Source organism: Mustela nigripes, chromosome 10, assembly GCF_022355385.1.
Source record: "Mustela nigripes isolate SB6536 chromosome 10, MUSNIG.SB6536, whole genome shotgun sequence".
NCBI classification, from domain to species: Eukaryota; Metazoa; Chordata; class Mammalia; order Carnivora; family Mustelidae; genus Mustela; species Mustela nigripes.
The window spans coordinates 22,907,758-22,918,281 of record NC_081566.1 but is presented as its reverse complement, the minus strand read 5'-3'; the positions used below and the strand labels follow the sequence as shown (position 1 = coordinate 22,918,281).

At 38.7% G+C, this 10,524-nt stretch overlaps 1 protein-coding gene across 2 annotated transcripts in view; it reads left to right on the top strand.

Annotated features, from left to right (window-relative positions):
• Positions 1–10,524, top strand: part of TDRD5 (tudor domain containing 5) — an 89,167-nt gene that overhangs the window by 15,063 nt on the left and 63,580 nt on the right. The gene's annotated exons all lie outside the window — the stretch shown is intronic.

The following is a 10,524-nucleotide window of genomic DNA, read 5'->3' as shown; positions in this document are numbered from 1 at the left end:
GAGAGAGAGAGAGGGAAGCAGGCTCCTGCTGAGCAGAGAGCCCGATGCGGGCCTCGATCTCTCTCTGCCTGCCTCTGTCTGCTTGTGATCTCTCTCTGTCAAATAAATAAATAAAATCTTTAAAAAAAAAAAAAAAAAAAAAAATTGTTATATTTTCTGGGAGTAGACATTTTTACTTCCTTTTCAATCTATATGGCTTTTTCTTTCTTCTTAGGCTCTCTGGTATAATAATGCATAGAAGTTGTAAGAGTGGAAATTCTTGGCTTTTTCCTGACTGTGGGGGAAAAACATTAGTTTTTCATCATTAACTATGGTTTTAACTGTACCATTTTTATAAATGCCATAAACCAGGTTGAGGAAATTCCTTTCTGTTACTAGATTCTGAGATTTTCCCCATGGATGTATGTAGAAATGTTCTCCATCTATTAAGATTGATTATAGGATGTGATATTGTGATTTATTATATAAAATTACATTTTTTCCCTCTTTTCTGGCACAGAGCTCCTAAAACCTTGCAGTTTTTAAAGAGATGAAAGCTATAAAGGTGTCTTTTATTGTTAATGACGTGACTTTTGGAAAGCACCTAAGAATGGGGGCTAGTTGCCAGTTTGAGCCAACAATGTGACTAGAGGGTTAGAACTTTTTAGTTCTACCTCCAACCTCCTGAGAGAGGAAAGGGGCTGGAAATTGAATTCATTCACTAGAGGCCAGTGAATCAATCAGTTATGGTGTTGGAACAAAGCCTCCAAAAAAATCCTAATGTGTTGGATTTGGAGAGTTTCCAGGTTAATGAAGAGTAGAGATCTGGGGGGAGAGTGACATGTCTGGTGACAGTGTGGAGCTCTGTGCTTCTTCCTACATACCTCACTGTATGTATCTCCATCTGTTTCTGAGTTATATCTTTTAAAAGAATTTTTATTGATTTAAAAAAAATTGAGATATCACTGATATTAGTTTCAGATATTTAACATGATGCTTTGGTATGTTTATAATATGAAATGATCATAGCAGGTCTACTTAACATCCATCATCACACATATTTACAAATTATTTTTTCTTATGGTGAGAACTTTTAAGATCTAGAAATTTTCAATTATACAATATAGTGTTATTAACACTGTTAACTATTATGTTACATAATCATATAATGTATATTATGTAATGTCTATTATTCTATATTATTATTACATACAGTATTAAATATAGTTGCCGTTCTGTACATTACATCCCCAGGATTTTTTTTTTTTTTTAAAGATTTTATTTATTTTATTTGACAGAGAGAGAGATCACAAGTAGGCAGAGAGGCAGGCAGAGACAGAGGGGGAAGCAGGCTCCCTGCTGAGCAGAGGGCCTGATGTGGGGCTCGATCCCAGGACACCGAGATCATGGCCTGAGCCGAAGGCAGCGGCTTAATCCACTGAGCCACCCAGGCGCCCCTCCCCAGGATTTTTTTTTAAGATTAAAAAAAAATTGATTTGACAGAGGTAGGGGTAGTGGCAGAGGGAGAGGGAGAAACAGGCTTCCCACTGAGCAGAGAGCCTGACTTGATTCCAGGACCCTGGGATCATGACCTGAGCTGAAGGCAGATGCTTAGTCAGCTGAGCCACCCAGAGCACCCATCCCAGGATTTTTTATTACTGGAAATTTGTACCTCTTGACTTTCTCCACTTATTTCACCCATTCCTATACTCCTGCCCCCGAATACCATCAATGTGTTCTTATATCTATGAGGTCAAGTTTTTTTGTTTTGTTTTGTTTTTTAGATTCTACATGTAAGTGAGATCATACAGTGGTTGTCTTTCTCTGACTTATTTCCCTTAGCGTAATGCCCTCAGGGTCCATCCATATTGTCACAAATGGCAGGATTTGTTTGCTGAATAATATTCCTATGTGTATTGAAAAAGTTGGTGGCATCACAATTCTGGACTTCAAGCTCTATTACAAAGCTGTCATCATCAAGACAGCATGGTACTGGCACAAAAACAGACACATAGATCAATGGAACAGAATAGAGAGCCCAGAAATAGACCCTCAACTCTATGGTCAACTAATCTTTGACAAAGCAGGAAAGAATGTCCAATGGAAAAAAGACAGCCTCTTCAATAAATGGTGTTGGGAAAATTGGACAGCCACATGCAGAAAAATGAAATTGGACCATTTCCTTACATCACATACGAAAATAGACTCAAAATGGATGAAGGACCTCAATGTGAGAAAGGAATCCATCAAAATCCTGGAGGAGAACACAGGCAGCAACCTCTTCGACCTCAGCCGCAGCAACTTCTTCCTAGGAACATCGCCAAAGGCAAGGGAAGCAAGGGCAAACATGAACTATTGGGATTTCATCAAGATCAAAAGCTTTTGCACAGCAAAGGAAACAGTTAACAAAATCAAAAGACAACTGACAGAATGGGAGAAGATACTTGCAAACGACATATCAGATAAAGGACTAGTGTCCAAAATCTATAAAGAACTTAGCAAACTCAACACCCAAAGAACAAATAATCCAATCAAGAAATGGGCAGAGGACATGAACAGACATTTCTGCAAAGAAGACATCCAGATGGCCAACAGAAACATGAAAAAGTGCTCCATATCACTCGGCATCAGGGAAATACAAATCAAAACCACAATGAGATATCACCTCACACCAGTCAGAATAGCTAAAATCAACAAGTCAGGAAATGACAGATGGTGGCAAGGATGCGGAGAAAGGGGAACCCTCCTACACTGTTGGTGGGAATGCAAGCTGGTGCAACCACTCTGGAAAACAGCATGGAGGTTCCTCAAAATGTTGAAAATAGAACTGCCCTATGACCCAGCAATTGCACTACTGGGTATTTACCCTAAAGATACAAACGTAGTGATCCAAAGGGGCACGTGCACCCGAATGTTTATAGCAGCAATGTCCACAATAGCCAAACTATGGAAAGAACCTAGATGTCCATCAACAGATGAATGGATAAAGATGTGGCATATATACACAATGGAATATTATGCAGCCATCAAAAGAAATGAAATCTTGCCATTTGCGACAATGTGGATGGAACTAGAGCGTATCATGCTTAGCAAAATAAGTCAAGCAGAGAAAGACAACTATCATGTGATTTCCCTGATATGAGGAAGTGGTGATGCAACATGGGGGCTTAAGTGGGTAGGAGAAGAATCAATGAAACAAGATGGGATTGGGAGGGAGACAAACCATAAGTGACTCTTAATCTCACAAAACAAACTGTGGGTTGCTGGGGGGAGAGGGGTTGGGAGAAGGGGGGTGGGGTTATGGACATTGGGGAGGGTATGTGCTTTGGTGAGTGCTGTGAAGTGTGTAAACCTGGCGATTCACAGACCTGTACCCCTGGGGATAAAAATACATGTTTATAAAAAATAAAAAATTTAGGGGCGCTTGGGTGGCTCAGTGGGTTAAGCCGCTGCCTTCGGCTCAGGTCATGATCTCAGGGTCCTGGGATCGAGTCCCGCATCGGGCTCTCTGCTCAGCAGGGAGCCTGCTTCCTTCTCTCTCTCTCTGCCTGCCTCTCAGTGTACTTGTAATTTCTCTCTGTTAAATAAATAAATAAAATCTTTAAAAAAAAATAAAAAATTTAGAATATTATAAAAAAATAATATTCCTGTGTGTGTGTGTGTATGTGTGTGTATATTGTACTCACCCTCTGACCTCATCACAAAAAACATCACACTGAGGGTTAGGGCTTCAACATGGGAATTTTAGGAAACACAGTTCAGTCAGTATAGTACTAACAAAGTAAAACTCAAAATGATTTGAGTCCAAATAAATTAACTGTGTAAAACTCAACAATGAAGGATTAGTTTGCTTTGTTTTTTCTAGTGTTTGAAGTTCTTCTATCTTCCAAATTTATTTTACTGACTAAAAATTCCAGAAAAAATATTAATGATAGTACATATTTCTTTTTCAAAGACTTTAAACTCCATAAAATGGGGTGGGGAGACTCTGCCTGTAACCATCAGAACAAGGCACTATTTAGTGCACTGTTTAGGACCTTTGCTCCTGGCATGGCCTCAATGAGAGGGTGAGAGGGAAGCACAGACACTTTTTCTCTAACTGTTTTCCTTTAAGTTTCATGCAGCTCCAAGAATTCCTCATATATGCAGTCTAGCAACCACATTTCATGGCCAGTTGAAGTTTTTGCCATGGGAGCTGTTTGAATCTTTTCCAAAGTGTGGGTTCTAATTTCTAAACTATGTACTTTAATTTGCTAGCAGGACAGACTCCATGTAATTATCAGATCCTACGTAATCCTATTTGTAAATGTACAACTTGCCATTTCTTCAGAATTACAGATTTAACAGTTTACTATGTGGTCCTACTCAGAATTCTAAAGTATATATATTAGTGTAGAAAAAGAACACGTATAACACACTTAAATTATAAATTTACAGACTTTTTTATACTATATTTTATGTTTATCCACAGTGAACATATACTGTTTTGTAGTAAGAAAATCACGTTATTAACAAGAAGAAAAATAAATTTCTCCTTTGTAAGATGATTATTTTATTTTATTTTTTTAAAAGATTTTATTTATTTATTTGACAGAGAGAGATCACAAGCAGGCAGAGAGGCAGGCAGAGAGAGAGAGAAAGAGGGAAGCAGGCTCCCTGCTGAGCAGAGAGCCCGATGTGGGACTTGATCCCAGGACCCCGAGATCATGACCTGAGCCGAAGGCAGCGGTTTAACCCACTGAGCCACCCAGGCGCCCCTGTAAGATGATTATTAGTATTTGTTCATCTTTTACCTCTAAGAAGAACAGCCAGGCGTGGTCTTTGGTATAACACCCTTTGCCCATTGCCATGCTTTGTTTCACAGAGCAAATGGTTAGAACAATTTAAACTCTGTTTTGCAAGATAGGAATAATCTTTTTACCACATTCTATTACATTTCCTTTATACTGGCTGAGAGGAAGTTTACATGGAGAGTGACAGTGTGAGTGGATGAGCACGGATTAGCCATATTTTCTAGAAATGAAGCCTCAAATAATCTGTCTGTGTGTAGTCCCAGATCACAGCTAACCATAGTGTTCCTTTGCTCCATTGATAGGTCATTGCCTGTGATAATGTTTGGTCAAGGAGCAGGGATCTGGCATTTCTGGGTTCTCTAGCCTTCATACCATCTGGAGTGCCCCCATGCTACTCTGCTCCCATCTTCCACATTAGAAAACTTCATTGTAACATACAGTGTGAGGTTTAAAGTAGGTGAACATGGAGTTCTAAAAGAAGCTCTGGTCTTAAATGAATTAAAAATCAGGGCTGGGTGTTAGTTTGCACTGAACTTTTAATTTGCGACCAAGGAGTTGATCATTCTTATGTGAATTAGGTGGTGTGCTTGGTGTTGCATGTAAGAAAAAGATGCTTTTTGCTTTTTTATTTTCCTTGATGACCTGGCCCAGCTGTCTTTTTAAGAGTATCATGGACAAGCAAGCAACTGGGTATATTAAACAGTTACTCTCAGCAGGAGCTGTTTGTTGGGTTCATTAATGCAGTTTTGGAAGTTGTGTTCCCTGGCCAACTAAAAGGAGCTGTTCCCTATCTGTTTTCTTGTGAGTTTGGATGAAATTTTTAGTATGGCAAGGCACATTCCATACTGTCTGGTTTCTTGTCAGATGAGGTACCTAACAAGTATTTCAGCAGTCGAAGACTTTGCTTCTATGTGTGTCAGTGCCAGTTTTGAGATCTTGATCACAAGTGTATTTATGTTTTACCATATGGTCGAAGGGCTGCAGAATATTCCTCTAAGATGTCATTTCTGTTCCTTACTGCTTTTAGCTTCGTGCCTCTTCTTTCCAAAATGCTTCCACCCTCATGTTTCCAAATACCACCCAGGTGTCTGTTTTTAAAATTGTTTCTTATTACAAAGTAATAAAGATTGATTGGAGAAGATTTGAAATACAGGAAAGCACAGAAGAAAATAAAAATCACCTATATTTTTATCACTCAGAAAAGTTAACTTTTTCTTTGAAAATTTTTATTTAAATTCCAGTGAACATGCAGTAGTATATTAGTTTCGGGGGGTACAGTGTAGTGGTTCGGCACTTTGTATGTCACCCAGAGCTTGTCACAAGTGCACGCCTTCATCTCTATCACCCGTTTTTCCCATCCTACCATTCCTTCCCCTCTGGTGACCATCAGTTTGTTCTCTACAGTTAAGTCTGTTTCTTGGTTTTTCTCTCTCTCTTTTCCCCCCACTTTGCTCATTGGTTTTGTTTCTTAAATTGCACAAAGGACTAAAATCATATATTTGTCTTTCTGACGGACTGATTTTGAAAGGCATACATGCACCCCAGTGTTTATAGCAGTATTAGCTACAATAGCCAAACTATGGAAACAGCATCGATCAACTGATAATGGATAAAGAAGATATGGATAAAGAAGATATGGTGTATATATACACAATGTAATATTGCTCAACTGTAGAAAAGAAGTAAATCTTGCCATTTGCAATGACATAGATGGAGCTAAAGAGTATTATGCTAAGCGGCGCTCTCTTTCTTTCTTTTTCTTTTTAAATAAAATTAGAATCATTCTGGCCCAGGTTTGTGACCTTTTTTTTTTTTTTTTAAGTCCTAACTGTAAGTTGTGAACATCCCACATTAAGTATTGTAATGCAACATAATTTTTATTGGTAGTAGGATGCACGGTAATTTAACTTGTAACCTTGATTTGGCATTAAGCCTGTTGCTAGTGTTTGTTATTAAAAATAGTCTTGTGATGAAAATCATTACTTCACAGGATAAGTTTCTGGAGCAACAATCACTGCATCAAAAAAAATTGTGTTTTTAGGAACGCCTGGGTGGCTCAGTGGGTTAAGCCTCTGCCTTCGGCTCAGGTCATGATCTCAGGGTCCTGGGATCGAGTCCCACATCGAGCTCTCTGCTTGGCGGGGAGCCTGCTTCCTCCTCTTTCTCTCTGCTTGCCTCTTTGCCTACTTGTGATCTCTGTCTGTCAAATAAATAAATAAAATCTTAAAAAAATGTATTTTTATGTGGTTAGGTTGTCCTTCATAAAGTTGTTTTAGTTAACACTTAGATAAGGTGTGTGTATGGAGAGTGCTTCTTTTTTTGTACCTTTGCTAGTACCCAGCATAGATGACCTCTCCCTCCCCACCAACCCAGGCTATTAGATCTCCCATTGCTTTCCTAATGCTTTTAAGGATATTACCCTTTCATGACACTCTGTGAGTCTTTTCATGATATTTATCATAATTACAATTATATATTTATGATTATTTCATGTTTGTCTCCCCATACTAGACCACCAGGTTCCAGAATGGCAGTGACCATTTCTAATTTATTTACCCTGTATATCCACTGTGGAGCACATAGTATGTGTCCAGAACATTTTTGTTGAATGAATAAGTGGGCATTATTGTAAAAATAATTTTCCACTTTGATAGGCAAGTAACTATATCTGACTAGTGTCTCTTTATTAGAGGTTAAGCTTCATGCTTTTATTGCTTAATGTTACTATTTATCAATTGCCTATTTATGTTTTTTGTCCATTTTTTTGAGGAGTACCATTTTCTGACTCAAAGTTCTTCTGTCTCTTCTCTAATCCTAGAGACTCCTATTTGAATATGGTATTTTTTCTCCTGTCACTTTCCATCTTTATTTATGCCTCTGTAATATAATTTTTGTTTGATTGATTTATTATCCATTCTTTGTGTTTGCTAGGTAGGCATCTGAGACTGAATATTATTGAAATCAGTGTTGCCTCAGATTATTTCCTTGTGTCAATCACTGATTACCTTCCTTTCTCACTGCCCTTAGCCCTATAACTTCTACCCTCCAAGTATAGATATCCCCAAGATTAGCTGCACTTTAAGAAATCTTCCCTTTCCCATTCAGCTTAAAGTCATCTTAATTTAGTGATCTAGCTTGAGGCAAAAACCATTTTTTTTTCTTCTTGAGAAGCATTCTGTTCCTAGCTAAGAACCTATCATTTTGACATCTTAAGCCCAGGCCTGGTGACTGTTTTCTTTAAAGGGCCACATGGTAAATATTTGAGGCTTGAGGTCCATATGGTCTCTTTTGTAAACACTCAACTCTGCCCTTGTAGTGTGACACACAGTCATGTAGGTAATGTGTAAATGAGTGAGTGTGGCATGTTCCAGTAAGATTTTATTTATGAATACTGAAATTTGAGTGTCATATAATTTTCATGTATCACAATATATTCATTTTATGTTTTTCCCCCTACTACTTAAAAATATTGAGACTATTCCAAGCTTATGGGCAGTACAAACACAGATGGCAAAGGCCAGGTTTGGCCCCTGGGCTGTCCTTTCCTGACCCTGTCCCAAGCCATGCTCCAGAGAGAAAAATCACATTTGTAATTTTCATCCTGTCATTACCTCTCAGTTTCCTGAACTTTTGGAATTTGTTAAAAAACAGCAAAAGCCTACATCTGTGTTCCAGGGTCCTTTAGCTTTCCTCCTAAAACTTGCAGTCTTAGAGCCTGTTCCCCTGGGCCTCCTATTATTCATCCCTATCGAATTAGCAGTTCCCTTGCCTGTACTGGAATCTTTCCTAATTTCTACAGATTCCGCGTTCCACCTTATAATGTCCCCTCGTCTTAGCGACCCGGTGAAGACTCCCTTCCAGAGAGTTGCAGTGGGTTCCTTGTTGGTTGTCCACCTCTCTTATATCATTTTCTGCTGACGCATTAAAATTCTGATTATGTCTCTCCCTTGCTGAAAATCTCAAGGTTGTTTTTTTTTTTTTTTTTTTTATTTGGTAATATAACCAAGTAAAGCTCCTTTGTTTGGAGGTATTCTGTAGTCCTTCCTTCTCTGTTCTTCATTATTATCTCCCACTACTTCCTTAGTGCCTTCAGGTGAGTTATTTTTTCCCCCTTTTCTCCTGTGCTCATTAAGTTCCTTATGGCTTCCTTGCCATCTCTACCACCCTTCAAGGCCCTTCAGAAAGGAGGCTTTCCTTGTATTTATAACCTAATGTGATAATAGATCCCTCTGCATTTATCTCCCTCTTCAGTGATGCTCTGAGACGGCCTTAGGTTATAGCAGTTTATGCTTTTATCTCCTTTCCCTACTTAATTTTAAGTGGCTTGAGAGGAATGACACTGATGTGTCCCTTTTTTTTGGTCCCTTGCAACACCTAGCACAGTAATAATATAAGAAGTTGTTATACTGACTCTTCTCATGGAGGGAGCATGTTGGGATGTGAGGAATCCGTTCCCTTTAGATTTTCTTAGCTGTTCCCTGGGAGAGCTTTGGCGAGTTCTCTGATGGCAGATACAGAAGAATCATGAAGAACACGAGCCCAGGGCTGAGGCTTTTTGTGAAAGCTAGTTAGAATCTAGTCTCCCCCCCATCCCCTTTTCCTGTTAATCTTACAAGATACTGAAACTGTCTTCATTTTCCAGATGAAGAAACTGACACCTGAGAGGTTATACAGTTTGTAAGTAATGACAGGCCAAGTGACAAGAAGAAAGATGAAAAAATAGAAAGTTTAGAAGGAAAAAATATTAATAATGATTCTATGTGGTAGGATTTTAGCGTAGTGTGTGTTTTTCATTATACCTTTGTGTCTTTTCTAGCATCTATTTTTCCCACTTACTTTAAATATGTATATTTAAACATACATGCTTTAAATATACATGTTTAAACATTACTATCTTTAAACATACATTATGACTCTTCTGCTTTAAATCATCCCATCTCAGATGTTGTGGTTTTACTGGGAGAAATGTGAATCCATGGTCTTTGATTCACTTAGGTCTCCCCTGCCATGGCTGTTTACCGGGTGGGAATGTCTTCATAAGCGCCATGCTTCCCTGACTGTGACTGCCTGTGTTTCTGGCTTATTTTTCCAGATAGTCCTGTATATCATCTTCTACCTTATTGGGACCTCTATACCTTTGGTTTGTCTCAACAAACATCCTTAGATCCCTGTTGTCTTAGCTCATGCCTCTCCTGTCTTTATTCCCTGCGTATCGCATTTGGATAGTCCTCCATCACTTCCTCACCTTATTTTTCTGCTTTCTCAACTCCCTGAACTGTCTCCCCTTTCCCTCCAACTCTAAGGACTGGGCCTTGCTGCAGAACTCAGAATACTGAAGCCATCCACCTTCTGACCCACGTTCTGTATCCCGCCTGGTTCTTTCTTCTTTCCTGTTAGAACAGAAGAGCTTTTCCTCCCTGCCCTGGCGCACATTCTTTCCTGCCTCCCAGGACCTTCTGCCATTCAGTCCTTTCCTTGCATTTGGCATTCACTAGGCATGTGTTTAACAAACACCGAACTTTTATAAACAGAAAAAAATTAGCAAAAATCCTTTCTGGGTAAGAGTAGGAGATTGAGTAGGAGTTTGAAAAATGGAACACTCTAGAATCTGATTGTTTCAGAGAATGTTAATTACCCTGGAAACTTGCAGAGTGTTTAGTTTTATAGATTTCATCTACTCTAAATATATATTTTATATGGTATGAAATGTAACAATGCCTCTTAAGAATTTACCCATTTGATTGAAAGACAT